Source organism: Sander lucioperca, chromosome 5, assembly GCF_008315115.2.
Source record: "Sander lucioperca isolate FBNREF2018 chromosome 5, SLUC_FBN_1.2, whole genome shotgun sequence".
Classification (NCBI taxonomy): Eukaryota; Metazoa; Chordata; class Actinopteri; order Perciformes; family Percidae; genus Sander; species Sander lucioperca.
Window position 1 is genome coordinate 21,030,214 of NC_050177.1, and position 22,054 is coordinate 21,052,267.

Sequence of the window (22,054 nt, forward strand, 5' to 3'; positions counted from 1 at the left end):
CAAAATATGATCTACTAGAACTTACCTTTTATATCTACATGACCGCAAGCCTTTCTGATTTATGCCCGAACCACTCCATATCACAATGATCGATAATATCTGAAACTGTTTTGGGAGAGTCGTGTTCATATTTCCATTTCATGTGCTGTGGGATTTTGTCATCGCTGAAATATGTGACAGGTAGATTTAAGGTCCTTTTGTTATTAAAGACCACTTAAAAGCCCAGCTTATATTTGACAAATACTTGGGCCTGTTGGAACAGGAACAAGGGAACACTGTCCTAACCGCCACCTGCTCTTCTCCTCTGTTAGATCCCCAAGGACAAAAATGTCAAGCTGCTGGTATTATTTGGAGGAAATGATGAAAAGTCTTGCCCTACGGCCTAGAACTGACTTATGGACTTTCAAAACAAGGTATAATCTAGTGACAGTTTGTAACACCTGGCCATACATTCCTATATTCATGAGCTCCATGTAGGAAAAAATGCAATACTGTAGAACACCAGATAAATCTTAAGATAATAGAGATGACCTCGCTGCATAGCCCAAGAAAATAAGACACATAATGCAACAGAAGATAGAACACCAACTGAGCTTAATTTTGACACAATGGGATTTTGCAACTCTTCTTCTTGCAAGGATATTCCTGTCATTTAATCTAACTACACTGGTGAAAGGCAAGAATGCACTGGGCCGACTAGTTACAAGCTCCAACACAAAACCCTGTAATCTGAACACTCCAGTCTCCTGAGATAATAACACAGGTAGTTGTATAGGAGGAGGAGGAGGAGGAGGGGAAGGGGTTTACCACTCAAAGACTGCACTCAAGTCGGCTCCCATTTGCCGCTGACAGTCATATGCTTCTGTGCGAATGGAAGAACCAAACAGCAATCTCTTGTTCTCGTGACTCATTTTCTACTCCCGAGTGTGCTCAACTGTATTTAAGATTCTGTTGGGCCACAGGGAAATTTAGCATCAACAAAGCTTGCATCATCTTTCAAATGTTTCACGTCGGTGAGAAACATCCGTCCCAGTGTAGCATTTATTTTGTTGATGAACAAAATAAGTACTTCCTCCAGTCTTCATTAATAGCTCAACTGAAAACTATAGCACTGTCATGTAGCCAAGGAGGATTTTTCTGACTTGAATCTGTAGCCCTAGAAACCCTGAATAGCAAACAGCTGGAAAAAGGGGGCTTTCAGTGATAATGAAAGCCGTTTGACTTGTCTTGGAATAGCGTTGTGCCAAGCTGTGGCACAGAATGTATCATGAAGCAACGGGCCTCATCCAGGCAAGATTTATACAGCCTCATTAAAAACATTATCAGTAGAAACATACAACTGGAAAAACTTAACAGGTAAAGGAAATAAAATATAAAATAATTCTACTGCCATATAGTTCATTTTCAACAGCTACTCCGGCTATAACAATAGCAGTGACGTAGTAGCATGTGAAGTAGGGGTGGGAAGAAGGAAAAATGCTTATATGGTACCGCCGCCGACATCATATCCGTTTCCAGCCAAACAGAGTGAAAGCAGAAAATGCAGAAAATACATGTTATGTTACCCTTTACAAATTAAATAAATGTCAGACTGACTTGTGATGTGCATTCTTCTTAGAAAACAATTCATTTTTAGAAACGTCTCATGACATATTGTCTCTAGAAGTGTATTATTCAACTTTTGTTTTGTTAAAGAAGGAAAAGAAAATCGCAATACTTAATACTATCGAATTGCAATGCTTCTAGAGTCGCAATAAATGAAAATCACAATACAACCTACATACAGTACCATGTACTGTGAAAGAATCGAATCGGGACAAAAGCATATCGTCCCAGCCCTAATGTGAAGTAACATCACACAAAACACACTTTTGAACAACATATTTCAGCGACAACAAGAAGACACAATAAGCGGATGTCCTTTTCATTTGCTGCAGGATTGATTTCATGTTTCAGACGGCAAATAGTGGTGCTGTGTGTGCCCTGTCTGACCCCCGTCATGAGAGGCTCAGCTGGTCGTGTGTTATGGGACTTTGTTATTGTAGGAGAGCGGTCTTTAAGAAGGATGCCAGCACATATCAAGCAGCATAATGGCTGACTGTACAGCTGGTGTGAGACCTGGCAAGACAGCAGCAACCACTGGTAAAAGGTAGAAGCTGTAGGAAGATGGGCTATTTGACTTTGAAATTGGAGTACAGAGGTAGGTTGTTATGCAAACAGATGCCTTTTGTCTGTGAATGTTGCACAGTAGGCATAGCAGGACATCCTTTTTTGGGACAGCTAACATGGTGGAAGAGATGAGGAAGTTAATACCTTCATTTACATTATTCAAAACTGACTAGGGTATCATTTGAGCTACTCTAAGCCAAGTAGGCTTTAGTGTCCCAATATGACAGAAGTCAGGGGAGTGATGTAAAGAGACATTTGTCCTGTTTGCTCCAATCAAGCGGCTTTCTCTTTGCAGCGTAACGTACAAGCTTAAACACTTTTTTGCATCCTCAGCTAAGTTTACTAAACATGGGTATTTGTCCATCTTAAGGGTTGCAGAAGATATTGCAAGTCTGTGTTATAGTAGATATTGCAATTATGCATTATATGCGTTGCAATAAATCTGCAGGCACTGACTTTGGAGCCTGTTGTTGAGCAGCAGCTGGTGTTGTTGAGCCTGGTGACACCTTTGTTCCCACCAGTGTTTTCTCAAGGCACCAGTGTGTGCAGAGGTCACTGCTTCTGCTGGTGTTTAAGCTGTTTGGGGTTTGTGTACAGCAGATGCTGCAGGTCTAGTTGGTTTGTCTATTTTATAGGTTTAAGCATGCTTTAGGAGCTTCTATGGTCACTGGTAAAAAAAATAATGTACAAAAAAAAAAGAAGCTGTATTTTAAAAAGGATAGCTTCCTCATAGTGTTGCCTGCATTGCTTGGAAAAATGATGACCAACTATATCTGACCCTTTTATCTGTGGATCCTGGTTATTCTGCAATGGCCGTACCATGAGATGTGGGAAGTTATCACTAAAATAAGAAATACATTATATGTAAATACAATCTCACTTCTAAATACATGCCATGCTGAGGACAACATGTTTTCCCTTTTTAACGCTGGCTCAAAATACAAGATTTTTTGATGTCATTTTGTGCCGGAGTACTTTGATCTCACTCATCAATGCCACCAAATGCTTGTCCACAGGGTCACAACCGAGGTGCTATCAGACCACATCCTGCTTACGCCTCTTTAACTCCCCAATGGCAACCTTTGAAGTCCTTAAACAGCTGTTAATTGGAGGTATACTTGAGCCACAGACCACTGACAAGACAAAAGGGAGGGGGGTAGAGGTTGTGGTTGTAGTGATTCCTCTGCAGTTCTGTGGGGGAAGAGATCTGTAGTTTTTATTCTGGGAGTGGGGTTCTGTTAAAGCTACAATCTACTATATACCACTTGAAACTATTACAGTATTTAAAAATGAGTCTGTACATGTTTCTGGTTTAGCATTCAGACTACTCCATCAGAGGAGAAAGTATTACTTGTTCAGATTAAAGGACAACTGACAACACTGTTTGAAACTGTAAGGCCCACTTAACAGCTTTGACGATTTGGATTTGCCAGAACAATGTAGTTCTGTTGAATAACTGAATTTAAGTGAACATCCTAAGTAATTTAACCTCCCATTTCTTCGGTCACCTTCCTTCCAGTTTCCTTCTCTAAATCATACTTCATTACATAAGACATTGTGTCAGAGCATCAATGATCCGTTTACCCTTATTTCTTTAATTCTGACAGCAGTTGTTTTTAGATTTGGATGCAAGCAAAAGTGCCAAAGTAAACCTTTAGAAAGTCATTCAAACTTAACTCCCAATACTGAAGCTTAAATCAGTCGCTGAAGAAATGTTCACTGCGAGATAGTGACAGCAGGATCACACAAGAATTCAAGCTCAATGCTAAACCGTTTGTGACGGAAGTATTCATCTGGGAAGTGCATAAGAAATGCTTCATGTAATGAAAAAAGCTGCAGCCACTGTGACAAAAACATCACAACCACAATCACCAGAGACTTTCAATCGTTGACCTTCTCATTGCCTGTTACCGTCACTGTCAGTGAAAAGGTCTCCCCTGGCTACACTGAGCATCAACACCAGTCTGCCCATACATGCTTCAAATTCCAGACTTTTACAATTCGCTCCTCCAGTCTGAACACACCCACCCCACCCCCACCCACCCACACGAGGAGCAAAATGTGCTTGACAGTTTTATGATTATAGATTTGTGATCAACAGTATCAATGTTGGGACACACTGGTTACCAAAACTTCTTGGGAATTTTATCTACTGAGCACTGGCACAGGATGATGTGTATGAAAAACAGCTGCAAGCTGAAATTAGATATAGTTGAAACAACAGAGAGTGATCTGTGATCTTTGGAATACATCTTCACCTATGACTGCCATTTCTTACTGGCTTCCCACTCAGTCTTCAGTTCAATAGCAAGTTAGGGTCAATATTCAGGCTCTGGGTGTAGATGAATAGAAAAACGTATGTACAAGTCATAAGGACACACCCCTGGGTAAATTAACACGGAGACCATGTAAAAATAGCAGTAATAGAGACATTTCATGTCAGTGGGAGATGGAAAAATGTTTGCAATTTCTTCTGTGCTCAAGTATATTTCCTATATAAAATCGAAGGGAGTGTACAATTCAGCCTTGTTCAGCACACTTCCACTGAGCCCAGCTGGCCAGGCAATCTTTGCATTATATAAAATGCAAATCTAATTCAATGTTCTGCTCATCTTCAGTAAGCCAGCAATACCACAAAAACAGCAATGAATGGATGTTGCTGTCTTCAGACCAGAAGCCAGAGTCCACTGCTGGGTGAGCCATTCACCTACCAATCTCAGTATGGCAGCTGACTTATCTTTGCCTGAATGTCCCTTTGCTGGCTGCAGAAAAAAAAAAACCCACAATGCCAAGGACATAAAGGAGCAGCAATCCTGCATTGGACATGGGTTCTCACTCAGGATCTTCTTCCACAGAGGCAATCACTTGCTTTCAGGTCAGGGAGTGGGAATATCAAGCCTTTTATGCAAGATCACAAGTGCAGGCACACAATCCAAACTCCACTCAAAAAAAAAGAAAAAAAAAGAAAAAAAGAAAATCACATCTGGGTCGATGTCAAGGCCCATTTTTGTCATTTTGATTCCAATATTATTGAGCAGGGAATAAACATTTTAGGTTATGTTGCAAATAGAGTATGCCTAATCCTGGTAGACTAGATGATGAGATGAGGCTGCATCTGTGTGTTCCTAAACTCATCCGGGATGTAAGAACAAGTTTTCAAATAACGCTCTCAAAAAACAAGTGTGCTCATTCATTGGCCCGTTTTGTTCTTTCATCGGTTACATGTCTAGCGTTTTCACATGCACTGAGGAGATTTGATCTAAATCATATCTGTGGACAGAGCCCATGGAGAAGTCATCCCTGAGCACCACCTCAACCATAACACCCCTGGAGCTCCCAACTCCTTACTGTGTCGCAGTGTGCACTGAAACAGAGCCGCGGTAGATCCTGACACACATGACTAAACAAAGCTGGGTAGAAAATGTGGCCACTTCCTCCAAGCAGTCCTGATAACATTTTCCGGTCCAGGCCTCTTTTATTGCCCTGTGGTAAAATGTCACTTAGAAAGTCCCATTTCAGCTGGAGTCCAGTACCTACCTTTACCCAGGCACTCCATATTAATGCAGTGCAGGACCATATCATTCATTTAAATGTCAGCATATTGAGGAGTTGAAGGTAATACATACGGTGCTAAAATTCAATTCCTTTGTAATTAGCAAAAACTTTGGTCTGTCATAATAAATCCATGCTGAAGGATAACTGAAGCACGGGCAATACAGACATAGACCATTATCATCATATTTTGGCCAAACACCTCTATATGCATGCAATAGGATAGCTTGGTGACTGGTTCCTTGCATAAGGAACAAAATATAAAACAGAATTCTGTTAAGTTAAAATAATGACCATTGATCATTTCACACACTAAATTGTGTCTAGGGCTGCAACTAACGATTATTTTCTCGATTAATCGATTAGTTGTTTGATCTATAAAAATGTCAAAACATGGTGAAAAATGTGGATCAGTGTTTCCCAAAGCCTAAGAGGACGTCCTCAAATGTCTTGTTTAGTTCAAAACTCAAAGATATTCAGTTTACTGTCACAAAGGAGAGAAGAAACTAGAAGATATTCACATTTAACAAGCTGGAATAAGAGAAATCTTTTTTTTTTTTAATAAAAAAATGACTCAAGCGATTGATTATCAAAATAGTTGGCGATTAATTTAATAGTTGACAATTAATCGATTCATCGTTGCACCTCTAATTGTGTCACTTTACCTTTAACAACAAATCAAAAAAATCATGTTAAAACAAAATCCCCCATGATATCTAGTTTCATATTAAAACTATGTACAGCTTGCTGTCATAGACTTGTGACAGTGTAAAAGAAAAGGATTATTTACTAAATTCATAATAGCCGATTCATGCTCCCTTCTAATTTCTTGCAACTTGCATATCTATACATTACATATCCATGACTTATTCTTACATTCAGCCCAGCTTATGGCAGTAAGTCAAATGACAGACCAACATTATTCAGTGACTGCTGATAAAAATCTGAATTTGACTGTCAGAAAGCAAAACAATCTCCACGTTAGGACGGGGTGGGGACATGCATTTGAATGGAAACAAATTTGCACGCACATAAAACAAAAATAACAACATTGATTAATTAACCTAAAACATTGGCATGTACACGTTATTTATAAACCAAATAAAAGAGCATTTATTCTATACTCCAATATCCTGGGCAGTAGAGAGACAGTTCCTCTCATTTATCTCAGTCTTGTCCACAGTGTCTTTCTAGCTCTTTGCTGTGCTAAAAGAACTGCAGCAGTAGGTTACACATGCTACAGGTGAACATTTGCACAAGTAAAAGCCAGAACAAAATGCCGCAAATTGCAGTGGTTAGTCGTGGGGCATCAAACTGAGTGACTAGAAAAACGCCATTGTTGAGCTGCATGTGCCGTCATGCTGAATTCTGCTACATACATAAACTTTTATAATAAGCTAAGTATCTGAAATACCACCTGATCTCTGATGAACTCTGCTGGCTTGTAAATCTACAATACAACCTTTGTTCTACTGCACACGATGCCTTTCAATTGAGTAAAGCTTATGACACAAGACCATGCAAACCAATCTGTGATTACAATTATTTTCCTATCAGTTAGGTTCCATGCAATTTTTATATACCTTTAAAAAAAAAAAAAAAAAAAAAAAAAAAAAAAGCTTGAAGCTTCCAGTCAGAATGGAAGCATTGTCAAGATTTACAAGCTTGAAAGCCTGAGCCTGACCTCCTGTCCTGCTAAGCCTCGAACGGTCAATACATTTCCATAACTATGACACCAGATGACCATTTTCACCCCTCTCCCCCACCACAGGAGTCACAACGAGCTTTCAAAACACAAAGCCGGGATTTTAAATGAACTCGCACATCATAAAGCCATCCACCCCCCCTCCACGACGCGCTCTGGGAATTCTCCTTGACTTTGACCATCTCTTACATTTGCAATTCATCATCTGTCGTTCTCAGCATCACAAAACAGCCACCACTTCTTTGTCATTACAACGACACAGACACATTCTGTATTGTTTGCGTCTGGCAGTGAATGGGGAGCAATACAATGGCTCACTGCCTGCTGTTGTAGGTGAAGTTGTGACCTACACAGGAGTGCTACAGGTACAAACATGAGGTGGAAACCCCACCCTAAACACAGGCTGTGAGGACCCCAGGAAAATACACACACACACACACACACACACACACACACACACTTTGAAGACACCATACCTACGGTTAGAAAATTCACACACTTTTAGGCTGAGAGCATGGAACTGCCAACACTGATGATACATTTGATAAATACAAACCCTAAAGGCACAAACAAGATTCACAAAAGCTTTAGATGCATCTGATAAAATGTAACTACATTCTGAAATACATTAAAACCTATGCTTACAGGCCACATGTAGACTCAATGTGTTACTGGTGGTGTGATTTAGCACCTCTTTTGGAAAGTGGGAGGTTTGAGGCTGGATAGCTGTTTGTCTCTTCTATCTGTTAACTCAGCCAAGCACACAGTGCTACAAAAATACACAGCAACCAACACAATGACTTACCTTACTGCATACAACCAGGAAGTGTCCCTTCTGCTTTTCCACAGGAGCCAAGGGAAAGCCCACACATCACTAAGGGGGACAATTTCAATCACAGGAAGATTATTGGTACTCCTCCTGCAAGTCCACAGCACACTGACTAAATGCAAGGATGAGTTGAAGAACTGAGGGAGGGGGAGTGACTGTTTGTAACCCCCCCCCACTCCTCCTCCTGCCTCTTTCACACTCTTCGCTCCCTCCCTCCCTTTTTGCTCCCTCCTTCATTCTATAATTCCATCCCCCTAAACTACAAACCTACTGCCAACAGGAATGTGTGTTCCCTCCCTTGTCTCCTCTGTAATTGCCCCTCCACTCCACTATGAGAAGCTTCATGTTTACATGTTGCAGCCAGTTTATTGTACAAAAAAAAAAAAAAAAAAAAACTGATTAAGATCAACAACTGTCTGTCATTCTGGATTAGATGCAGCTTAAATGTTAACTTCACCTCATTTTTGTGTTAGACAGAAAATAATCTTGCTTTCATCTCCTTTTTTGGTGGTTTGAAGAGCAGGATTTGTAATGACAGGATTCTGTGAAATGTAACTAATGTTATTTTCGCCTCAAAGGCAACAAGGGCTGAAAGGTTGCGCTCTTAATGTGTTGCGGTGCATAATTTGGAACATTCAGTGACAGCCCAAAATGGACCTGTGAATGAGAGAAAGGCTGGACTTGCTGTTGTCATAGCACCAGTGATGTCGTGTGGCTATCACGTCAGCAGTGACAGCGGTGGCGGATTCATTTTGAGATGATGGAATCAGCAGAGGGAACAGGGGACAGAGGAAGGAGAGGATGGAGGACTGAGTGCACAGCGACGTCTGTTCAGCTGCAGCCTGCATCATGTGCTCCAGAAGGAGCTTTGCATGCACGCTCAAAGTAAAAACATGCTCCGAGCTAGTCAAGGGCATAGAAATCCTAAAAAACCATGCAGAGGAAAGACAGAGAGAGCACTGAGCTTAGTCCGTCTGCAAGGATTCCAGAGATTGGAGGGCTGAATTGCCATGTCTAGACTTTGCGATGACTAAGACCAAAATAAAAAGCACTCAGCAACGTGGTCAGGCTGACTTCCTCTCACTGCATTTTCATGTCCTGCCAAGGTTGTGACCCTGATATTAAACCAAACCACTGGGGTTTAAAGACAGGAATGTCTGATGTGCAGAGGCAACCAGACATAATAACCTGCGTTCTTATCAAATCTCTGAGCTCGATTTCACACAGGTCATCTTTCTGAAAAACTGAATTTTGCTTATGGTTTTGTGCCAATAATGCTACAGATCCCACACACAAAACAAAATTGTGTGCCAATTTCTTCTTTTCGATGTGGGAACAGTTTGTTGGGATGTGATCCAATGACAACAAAAGACTTGGAAGCACATGATAGCGTTGGAAGACATTATTTATATATTATTTAGACTGACAATCTAAAGTGTAAAAAAAATATAGTGATGCATATCCTGGATGGTGTGTTTTGACAGCAGTTAACGTACAACCAAATATTTACTATTGTATTTTCATAGGTGTAAGTTAAATAAAAGTTTTTGCTGCATGAGATGAGATCATCTTATCTACTTGTGTCCTCGCCCCAAAAAATGCTGGATCATTCAGCAGAGCAATGAATGGGTCTATCAGTGAAATGCGGGCTAATGAATCCAGAATCCACGCCTGCTCTCGCCACAGGCATTTCAGAAATGTAGATTGCTTGCATGGATCTCAGCTAAACAAAATACTCTCTCATCACCGACACAAGGCTATTAAACCCAGTGCTATCCGCACTCAATTTAGGAGGTGATTGAATTAGACATCCAATACATTAACAGGCCATTCAATACCGCTGGAGCAACTTGGCAGGTGAGATTACGATTACAGATCCACAGCAACACTTCAGGCTGCTGATGCTGTCCAGGTGTCACAACCAACTGCAATCACTGCCAATCGCCTTCAGCCATAGTGAACCAACAAAACACAAACAAAAAACAGCTTGAAGCAGAAGATAGCAATCCATTTCCCAGGATATGCAAGTTCACTGTGACTCTTCACAGAACTACAGTACAACAATCTGGTTTACCTCAATGTTTTTGATCAGTTATACTATTGCTTGCATTTTGCCTACATTAATAAAAACACCTTCAGAAAACAATCTGATTGACTTCTACATGTTTGCAAAAAAAGTTCAGATTGCATTACAGAGATTTATTTTTGCAAGATCTTGAAACAAAGTGATGTTTTAAGACGTTTCATCAACTGATGTGCTCAAGCTGACTCAAGTTAGTCAGGAAGCCTCTGCAGTTATGTGTGAATGCTGATTCAGTAGCATCCACTGTATTATCCAGTTCTTCATTCTTCAACATACTAAACTATGACTTGTTTCGACATGCTATACTATGACTTTTTTCGACATAATGTACTATGACTTTTTTTGACATGCTATAATATGACTTTTTTTAAATAGCCTTGATGGCACAGTGGCTAAAACTCCAACCAACAAGTAGGCAGTGCAGACCTCCTGGTTCAATTGCATGTTCTTCCAGACTTTTTACATACTATGACTATTTTTGAAATACTATGACTTTTTCAACATACTTTACTATAACTTCTCAACATACTATACTATGACTTCTCGACATACTATACTATGACTTCTCAACATACTATACTATGACTTGACATGCTATAGTATGACTATCACTTTTTCAACATGCTATACTATGACTTTTTTCACTCTTTTAGACATATTATGCTGACTTTTTTTCAACATACTATACTATGACTTTCCTATATACTACACTATGACTTTTCAACTTACTATACTATGACTTTTATGGACACAATATACAATTACTTTTCCCCCGACATACTATACCATGACTTTTTTTAGACATAATCATACTTTTAGCTAGAATATAAATTTAAACAGTACAATGTTCTACATCTTTTGGCATTATTGAACTTTTAAAGCCAATAATTCAGTTTAATGTTAGCTTTTCAAAAAACCTATACATAATATACCACAACTTTCTTACATTAGTGGCGTTTTTCAACTTTTCAAATAAATTCATAAAAATTTTTATAATACAACCACTTTTCCAACTATTCTCACTATTCACCTTCTTACGCAGTAAGCAAGCAATCCAGTTTAGCTTGAGCAATTTAGCTTTTCAGCATTCATGGGCATTTTCTGCAGGAAATGCATTTCCTTTCAGGTTCCCCCCCCCCCCCCTCTTCATTTTTGCATGTGTCCTAGCTCCTAGCAGTAAAACAGCTGATGCTCCCACTAAGCTTCACAGCAGGGACGTGCATTGTTCAACAGAAACAGCCTCATTTAAAAAGGAGATTGGTTGCACCAAACTGAGTTTTGAGTGTCACTGCAAAAAGCCCAAATACTTATTTTTTGACTCTTTATCTTTAACTGTCCATACAATTTGAACTTGCCATCTGGGGTTACTGCATGAAGATCAGTCATATGAATTATTACTTCTTTGTTTTAAAGTGAGTGAACACTTTTGCAAGGCACTGGAGCCTAATATCTTATGCCTAATAGAATAAATCCCAGCACAGCTCCCCAGAATAGCTTTAAATAAAGGTCAGTTAATAAATGACTACACACTGGTTTATTATAGCTATTCTGAATGGACCACAGGATGACACATCATTCAACGCGATGTAGCTGTAATGTCAAAGGGCATACTGAGGGGTACAGTCAACACTAGTGATCAAAACAAAGACGCCCATATTTCATTATAGGAAGTCAAGGCTGAACTATGTTGCTGTGCAGAAAAGAGTCACATTATTAGGCAACAGTAGCATGACTTTACCTGACCAGGATGAGAATGTGAATACCTGGCATTCAATAAATTGTACCACAATATGGGAATGCTATGAAACAAGCCCAGTATGATGAAATCGCTGGTGTCTATCAGCAACAGCAAAAACGTTGAACTACAAAGCCAAAATGCTTTCGTCTTTCTCACACGATTAAACATACAGGGGATGAGTATTGCCCACAATTTTGCATATCCCTCGGCTTACTCACACCACACGTTTGTGTCAGCCTTGTAATGCCTACTTATTCTGCATTTTATGTAGCCTTTATGTAGCCTATTGTATTTTGTACTCCTGTTTTGCATTGAATGTGAACTGTATGTTGTCTCACATGCTCACGCTTTCTTAGTCAGGTCGCTGTTGCAAATGAGAACCTGTTCTCAACGGCCTACCTGGTTAAATAAAAGGTTAAATAAAAAAATAAAATCAACAATTATGCATCAAAATGTAAATTCAGCAGCATCTGTCTGTTCATTCAAACGTTCTTCCCAGAACTGTGCAACAAAGCTACTGGCCTATAAATACAAACTGTGCATACATCACGGTGAAGCTGATTGGACTGTTAAACAAGGGGTCGGCTGTATGCAGCATACGGTGATTTTGTGAATCTCCAACACTGAAATGAACATCCATCACCACAAGGGTTCAAGTGTTTATTATCCTGAAGGTCTCCTCAATCACAACAGCACGCGTTCCCCCCCGGTGTCCCTCTGAGGAAACAGATGATCCACTGTACTGAAAAAGAACACTATGTTCAACTGATATCTAAAAGAGAAAAATGCAACTGTTATGCAAGACATGAAAGCAGTAACCCCAGCCCGGGAAGAGATCATTAGCAGAGGATCCAGTGGTCTCCTGCAGTGAGTTGCCTCTCAAGAGTCGACATCAAAGACACCGGTATAGAGAGGGAAATAATTTAGAATGCGGGGAAAAGGCTGGAATTGATTGGTCGGTACTGAACCTATACAGCATAGGTAGCTCTCCAATACTACTTATTAAAAGATGCTTGGAGCGTATTAAAATTGCAGTGGTCTGCACAACAAGCTGCTGGGTAGGGTCAACTATATACTGAGCTATACAAAGCACACGGACCATTTTTTGGCCGACAAGAATTTGTAAACTGCACGAAAGCATCCATGGCCCAGTAAGAGCTGATTTACAGTCCAAAATACAGCATTGCATTAAATCTTACTGCTTTCACCAGTTATTTCTTTTTCTCTATTAATAGTTCAGTCTCAAGAAAATTGTACAAAATGGCAATCACAATTTCGGAGAGCTTGTGGAGACGTCTATAAACATACTTGTTTTGTCCGACCAATATTTCAAAACCCCAAGATATTCAATTTATGGTATAAAAAAAAAAAATAAAACAGAAAAGCAGCAGATTCTCACATTTATGAGGCTGAAACCTGCAATAATTTACATTATCACTGCATACATTAGTTTAAAACAGTTAAGAAATTATTAAAATTGTTTAATTTTATTTTGTAAGTTGACTATTTGATTAACTTATAGGACAAATCCGGCACAAAATGAACCTAGGGGTTAATAACGTGTACCGAGTCGACCGTTCTCTGGGATTTGTTTTCATGCTAATCGAATGAGACCAGTTTTATCGCAAACCGCTAATTAGCTTATAGCGCTAGTCGTCGGGACATGGTTAAAGTAAAAAAGAAATCGCTATTTCTACACCACTAACAAGGCTCAAAATAGCACCACACTTCCACGGTAGCATAATGAGGGTCCCTACATGTAAACCGAAGCATTGAGAACTTTGCAAGTGTACAGACAGTTTATTAAAAAGATAAGATTAGAAAGACAGTAACTGAGCCCACCTGTGTGACATGCCTGCTCAGACACCTCACCCTCTGTCTGTCTGTCTTTGTAACGTGCTAACCAGTAACTGCTTACACGGCGTTCGTCGTTCGACTGGTCGTGACTGTTTTCCCAAGATGCCGCCTGCATGTATACGTGAACGGTACTGTCTTTCTAAACTATCTTTGGTAACACTTTACTTGAAGGTGTCGACATAATCGTGACATGACACTGTCATAACTATGACATGACACTGTCATGAACGTGTCATAAACGTTATAAACAAGTCATAAACGTTTATGACTTCTGTCATTAAGTGTCATTTGATTTTTGTCATGACAAGTTGACATTGTTTGGGTTGTCTTGATTATGACAACTTGACATGAATCAAAGTGACATGACCAGAAGTGGTCTTGGTCATGACAAGTTAACATTAAATTTGTTTGGGATGTCTTTGTAATGACAAGTTGACATTAACCAGGATGACATTACCAGAAGATGCGTTTGTCATGACAACTTGACATGTCATCCTGTTTAATGTCAAGTTGTCTTAATAAGGACACTCCAAAGAAATGTAATGTCAAATTATGTCGATACCTTCAAGATTACCCTATCTTTGTACACTTACAAAGTTCTCAATGCTTCGGTTTACCTCATTATGCTACCGTGGAAGTGTGTTAGTGGTATAGAAATAGTGATTTCTTTTTACTTTACCCTCTGCCCCGACGACTAGCGTTATAAGCTAATTAGCGGTTTGCACTAAAACTGGTCTCATTCGATTAGCATGAAAACATATCCCAGAGAACGGTCGACTCAGTACACGTTATCAACCCCTAGGTTCATTTTGCGCCGGATTTGTCCTTTGACCAATCATTGTCAGCACTGGTTTATACATTTCAACATGTCAGTAGGACCTACCTGACACTAAAATAATCATTTAAATGGACAATTATTCTTTATGTAACCTAGACATCTTAATACAAACACTTTTGCGCCAAATTTAGCCCAGTTTTAACCTTGACGTCAACATATTTTCTGCATAATACCAAATAACGGCTTACTGAGAGAGGTTCAGATGCACACCCACGATGACTAGTTATCGCTGTATGCCACTTCAAAACATATTCCACAGCAGAGTTAACCTCAAGCAAACAAAAAGGGCCCTGAGAAGTTCTTGTTTATGATTGATGGTGCGGTAAAGTTAACCAAACTCCAACCTCCCCAAAGTGACTCATAGCCCCAGCAGTTCAGTGCACTTAGGATACATTATTCATCCCAAACCAAAAGGCTCCATCAGCCACGTGAAGCTGTGACAGCCGGTCATATGCTCAAAGCTCAGAAATAAAAAAGGAGGAGCTGAGCTTTGATGAGGCATTTTAATGCTCATCTGTTGTTTCTTTCCAAACCCCAGGACCATTGTGGAGAGCAAGTACCAGGCTGCTACTGAATACCATCCACTAGTCTGCATACACACACACACACTGGCCTCTCACTTTGGAATAGTAGCCCAATGGAACTTGAACAGAATCTTTTGAGAAATCACTTTTCCGAGGCTACCACAACCTCAAAGGAAGCTTTGAAGCTCGAGTCAATACTCGGCGGTGCAGGCGAGTCGACTTCATTTGTGGGGAGCACTCGTTTGGTTGTTTCTAAAAAAGGTGCAAACCCCAGCACCTATTCGTTTGACTTTGCTGGGAATATTCATTTAAGTTTGTAATAATTCATGAGAAAGCCCATGTCTTTATGATGCTTAGGAGTCAAGCTAAGAAACATACAAAATGCTTTGCGTTATCATAGTCACTCTAAAGCGTATGCACAGCTAAAGGGATTGTCCTCTGGAAAGCATCTGGGATCAAATCTTGGCAAGCCATCTACATGCTTATCCAGATTACGCTGACTGTCAGCACATCGTGAATTCATCATATGTGACCTCACTTTGTCAGATGCTGGCGTATGTGGCAACTAAGTCTTTTGCAATTGCATTTGGTATTAAATGAGAAAAATATGCATTTTGTTTTTATTTGAAATACATGTGAAATAAGTAGGGTTCAAAGATTCAGTGAATCTCATGCTATGCAGCACATGGTCCAATACAAAACAATGCTACATTCTCAGATGTGTACAATGTGGCTGATTGTGGAGAACAATGGGGTTCCTTTTTTTCAACCGTACAAAGATGGCGGAAGACATCAATAGTACTCTCTAATGGAGACAGATGTCCTGTCAGGAGGAACAAGGGAAGACCGAGCTCTTGTTTGAAACTCAATACAACATGGATGTAAACAGAAGTGGGGGGGAAAGCATGGTTGTCCTTCATCCATCAACTTGGAGGAACAGAGACTGCTTGATTTAGAAAAAGAAATACTCCCCAACCAACTTCTAATGGGATTTTCTGATATACTGTTGTAGCAAAATAATTGGATAAAAATCACATCTTGCGTATGGCTGCAACATGAAGTCTGTCTCGCTCTTATATAATGAATCTGTTGTTCTGTGCAGAAATGGGGCAGATAATTCTCACAAGACAAATTTGGCAATCGGCCTGTGCAGACTGCATTCAACCCAAAAGTCTGGACAGAGAGGACCACTCGCAGCTGCAACATCAACACTGTTACACAACGGGGCTTGCTCCATTACAGGATCCTTGTGGGAATCCGGCCTCGTTTAATGTGATTCAAGTTGTCATCAATTTTGAAAAATGCATCAATCAACACTTAATCAAATGGGTTTACAAATTTCCTTTCGATCAACTAATCAATAAATAAACTAATCGTTACAGCACTAAAATATTTCAAGGTTCATATTTCTAGAATTCAATGAAAAAAACTGAAGCGTGGGATCTCCTTTCGCTGAACAGAGCTTCTATTCAGCATCAGCAAATATGAAATGCTCCGAACATCACCAGCATCCAGAGTTTATTCAAATATTTAAAAGGTCCCATGGCATGAACATTTCACTTTATGGAGGTTTTTTAACATTAATATGAGTTCCCCCAGCCTGCCTATGGTCCCCCAGTGGCTAGAAATGGTGATAGGTGTAAACCGAGCCCTGGGTATCCTGCTCTGCCTTTGAGAAAATGAAAGCTCAGATGGGCCAATCTGGAATCTTCCCTTTATGATGTCATAAGGGGAAAGGTTACCTCCCCTTTCTCTGTTTTGCCCGCCCAGAGAATTTGGCCCACCCATGAGAAAGAGACATCATGGCTTTCAAACGAGCAAAGTGGCAGTTGGTCAAGGCCACACCCCCACCCTCCACCTTGCCCCCCCCTCTCTCCTCCTCAATAGCATTTAAAGCTACAAACACAGAAATGGCACATACTAAGGAAAGCTCATTGTGGGACTGGCTCTAGTGGCTGGAATTCTGCACCAAGGCTGAATTTCGGGAAAGAGACTTCAGATACAGTATTAGGGGACCACTGAGGTCTATATAAAAGAGACTTCAGATACAGTATTAGGGGACCACTAAGGTCTATATAAAAGAGACTTCAGATACAGTATTAGGGGACCACTGAGGTCTATATAAAAGCATCCAAAGAGCACCATGTCATGGGACATTTAAACAACTTGGCCAGCATTGCATTTAAGAAGTGCAGTAGAGTATAAATGTGGTCATTTCATTATTAAAACATGACAGGCAGAATAATGGCTACTAAGATGGTATTTTCCTACCACATCTGGAGATATGTGTGCATGGCACTGAGGCTTTAGCTCCGCTCAGTACGCTCATTGTAATACCCCCAATCAGCCACTTAAATGAATGACAAAATTTCCTGGTGGGAAAGGTTTCCAGCTTTGTGGTTGTGGTCTAACTTGTGTACTTAATATTTCCACAACACACCACGTCTTCTTATTTGCTTTTCAAACACATGCCTCGAGTAAATAAGAAAACAAAGCTAACAGTTACAGAAGTCAAACAGCATGTAAAAACACACACTTGTGCTTATGAAATTAAGAATAAAACCATCGATTTTACAAAATTCACAACAGCTGTAAGTAATACAGTAGGTAGTGAATAGTCTGTGTTGGCATTATCACACTAGGCTCAGTATGTTATTCACTTGGCAGCAAGCAAAAAAAACAAGACAGTCTCCAGTATTTCCTTTGCATCACTTTGCAAAGGAATAAAGAGTGTAAGTAACTATGTGCAAGTGGGACGGATATGAATAATTCACGAAGAACACTTATCAGGGTTAAATTATGTGCATTTCAAGAAATCAACTGAGGTTGGTAGTACATGGCTGTACACGCATGAAGAACAAAGTCATGGATTGTACAAAAAGCCAACACATTACCATATGAATGTGTGGACATTCTTTCATGTGTGGCTACGCCAGCTGCTACACTGCCTCGAGTTGGACTAACATTTGCGATCTTTAAGATGGAGAACTGAAGAGTGTGGACACAAGCCAGAGGGGGAGCAAAACTAGTTTCAACTCGACCACACAAAGACAAGACAGAGGGCGAGGTCTCTGTGCAGGCATGTCACACAGGTGGGCTCAGGTTACCACCCTGAGGACATGTCACCACACACTGAAGCCATTCTGCCGGATGCTCCACAGCATGGCTGTTTTCTTACCATGGTTCTCCACCACAGACATAGTATTCAGGCTGGGTATGGGTCATGCATAGGTTATGGTTCATTCAGATGGTTCGGGTTCTTGGATAACTTTCCACTGAAACAACTAGTACCCAATATAACAAACCAAACTTAAAATGATTAACCCACTCACAATCTACAGCCTATTGTGATTATCAAACACAGATTCTTAATCACAAGACACATCTTGTGTTTTTCTCCTGAGCCTCCTGCATCAGGACCACCGCTGTGTCAACACAGTAGCCTAACTCTCCGGTCCCTTCACTGTGCCTTGCAGACCATCTAGTCTGCAGTGACCATTTTAGCGGGGATGTCTATGACAGCCAAAGAGAAGAAGCACTCCACTCGGTGTTTTAAGCCTCCAACGTCGCCTTCCAGGCAGCTAACCCTAACCTTAACCCTAAACATAACCATTGCCGTGCTGCCTGGAAGGCAATATTGGGGTCTTAAAACACCAAACCCCAAGCACTCCTATACCAAAGCACATTTTCCTAGAGAAAAATGCTGTTCCAAGAGTGGAGAGCTGCAGACAGAGCGGAGGTAAGCTAATGCTAGTAGCTAAACTTACTGTGTTGACCTGGCATTAGTAAGTTACACACAAAAGCATGGCTTTCCATGTATATGTAGTCAGACACAATAACAATTGGAGCCTGTCAGTGGCAAAAACAGCACTTTTAGAGGACATACATTGACGGTCGCTATTGCCCCGTAGGGTTACATTGCCAACTGGTTTGAAGCTGCCGGTTACAGTGTTCTCGCTCAACACTGGACCAATTTCAAAAGAGTTTTTGTTCACATCAGTCACTTACACACAAATGCATGGGAAATGGGGTCCAGGTTGATAAATTCCAAAATGCCCCCTTTAATCAAGGTCAACAATGTAATTTCACAACTGTGCGGTTTACTTTCATGGTAGTGGAAACTAGCACTGCAGTATTTGAGTCCAGTCTTCAAATGTCTTACATCTCTCCCTTGTCTTGGTTTCTTGCCTGCCATATGGATTGGATGTAAGTCAACATTTCTTATCTTAACACAACATGACTTCGCATAAACAGACACGCCACTTTCCTAAAGCCAAGTGGCGCATTTTGAGCTATCCGCGTGTATGTCTACGCTGTATACGGCAGTCTGCAACGTCACAGCGTAAACATACACGCCATTTTCTAAAGCCACGTGGCGTGTTATTGCGAGGCTAAGTGTTATCATGAGGCTACGCGTTATCGCGAGGCTACGGTTGGGTTTAGGAAACGTCACACGCCACAACCGGTTGGGTTTAGGAAAACAAACGTGGGAAGGAAACATCACACGCGGGACACGATCCCTGCTCTCCTGGGAGAAAGTCCTGCGTTTTACCCATCCACCACCTCGACCAACCTTCCTTTGCGGATTTTCGTACTACTCGCTACGGCGTCAATTCACATGCAATCGCAAGGTAATGTAAGTCAATGGAAGCCAAACAGCGTTGATAAACACGCTAAAAAGCGAGTACGTGTCTTGATAACATGCCAATAACGGCATACGAATTGGCGTGTCATACATACTCCACTTAGTGAGATCAGTCTGCTTAACAAGTAGTTTTCTCACCAGCAGCTCTCAACAACCTAAAGATAGCAGATGTGTGTGGGGGGTCCTCACACATCTATGTGTTTATTAGATGAATGCTGAAGAATGTAGGGCCTTTGCAAAATATACATACATGTCTGTTGATGTTTGAAAGTTATGGAATTCCATCTTCAGCTTGGTCAAGTCAAAGTTAAGTCAAAGCGATTATTAGGCTCGTTGGAGATGAACTGCGCCTCGCTTGTAAAGTGGACGAGAGCAGGCAGCAGCAGCCGGGGGCGGTGACAAAAATCCGCTGTCAAGTCGGACAGTTTCCAGCCGATTCCAGCAGCCTTCAGGCTGAACAGGAAGTCACAGAAACACTGTGGTCTGATTGCTATTTAATAAAATGTTATCAGACCCATATATCAGCTTGTAAACAGTCTCCAGTTGTTTTAATTACAGAGTAGCTGTTAAAATGCTCTACATGCGATCTGTTGCTGATTTTAATTAACAGACTGTAGATGATCCGTAATCTGAACAGATTTAGTCTCTCTGACTTCTAAACATAACTATCAGCCACATAACGTGTTCTGTACAGAATAAGCCTTTAAATCAGACAAATAGCAGTTAGAATCCCTCCAATTGAGTCGATTCTGAACCAATCAGCTGTTAGATCATCTGAGAGGCTGGCGTTTCCCAGCATGCCCTGGGTCCGTCTGGGTCTTACAGTTGGTGAAAAGCAACTGCGCTGCCTGCGTCTCAGAACTGCGGCCACCTTGATCTCGTGAGGTTATCGTTGCCCACGTGTGCATAACGTCAGAGCGAGTCGGGATCAAGTCGGACACAAATCTACCCAGCATGCATTGGGCGGCCATCGTCAGTGATCGATTCTGCGCAGACCTGGCTCATCTCGAACGAGCCTACTGTCACATGCAAAGGTGAAAGGTTCCCTGTGCAATAACAATTCTTCCTTTGACATCCACTTTGAATGTCGTTCACAAGGAAACATGAGGTACAAATAAATTAATACAGGAAAATAAATAAAGAAAGAACACTATTTACAATATACAGAGTAAGTAATGCTAGAGTATACTTCGTGTAGAGCTTGGGTGCTTTGAGTAGGAAAAAAAGAAAAATGGTGTAGGAGTTGTAGAAGCAATGCATTTAGCCAAATTATATGAGTGGGACCAACTGAGCACATGAACACACAGGGAACCTTTGGTGAAAACTCTAAACTGTTAAAATCCATCATTACTGCACCCTGTAAAGAAATAAACTACAGCCTTTACAGCCATCTTTTCAGGCCACAGGTGGGTTGGTTGATCCTCAAAATATAGGTTAGGATGATCATTGCTCTGTAACATCTCACTGCAGGTCAAAATAATACTTCAACTTCTATCACTGAACACTCCTGTAGTTGATAACTGTTCTATGCTGCAGCAGTTGAGATATTATCTTTTGTCTGGTGTCCAAATCCCCTTGATAGATGCATTTACCATTGCCTGTTTGTGGAGCAATCCCATCCTGCTAGACTCACCATAAATACAAGCTGCCGACTGAGAAAAAAACTGCACCTTACCCTCCCAGTGGGGAGATTCTTTATAGAAAAAAAAAAAAAAAAACTATATTTCTCTTGGCAGCACAGATTGCAGAAAATACAATAACAGCAAATACTGTCCAATACTAAATATCTTATATAAAGTCAGGTTTACCTATTGCAAACAGTAGCCTACAACAACTGTTCCAGCTGAACAGAATTTGAATGTTATCCCATGATGAGTGAAATACGTCGCAGCATTAGATCCTAACCCGATTAGATTGAGTTTATAATCCCCTGTGCACCTACCTGTCAGGATGCAATCACAGCCACGCAGAAATACGACAGGAAGACGCCACTTTCAGCAGCACACCATGGCAGTGACGCTGCAACTAACTTGACACCATAAGGTCATATAGGAAAGCAGCTGCGCAAATGAGCTATCGCATTTCAGTTGAGTCACCTGCACATGATCCGTTAA

The 22,054-nt window shown here is 40.7% G+C and overlaps 1 protein-coding gene across 5 annotated transcripts in view; it reads right to left on the bottom strand.

Moving 5' to 3' along the window:
• The window catches only part of tiam1b (TIAM Rac1 associated GEF 1b), a 55,968-nt gene that overhangs the window by 32,896 nt on the left and 1,018 nt on the right, over positions 1 to 22,054 (bottom strand). For 3 of the 5 annotated variants that reach the window (XM_036001152.1, XM_031297463.1, XM_031297458.1), the window contains exon 1: positions 8,232 to 8,375. The exons of the other annotated variants lie outside the window; for them this stretch is intronic. The gene's annotated coding sequence lies outside the window, so the exon portion shown is untranslated. Of the gene's footprint in view, positions 1 to 8,231; positions 8,376 to 22,054 lie in introns of those variants that run through there. 5 annotated transcript variants of the gene reach the window in all.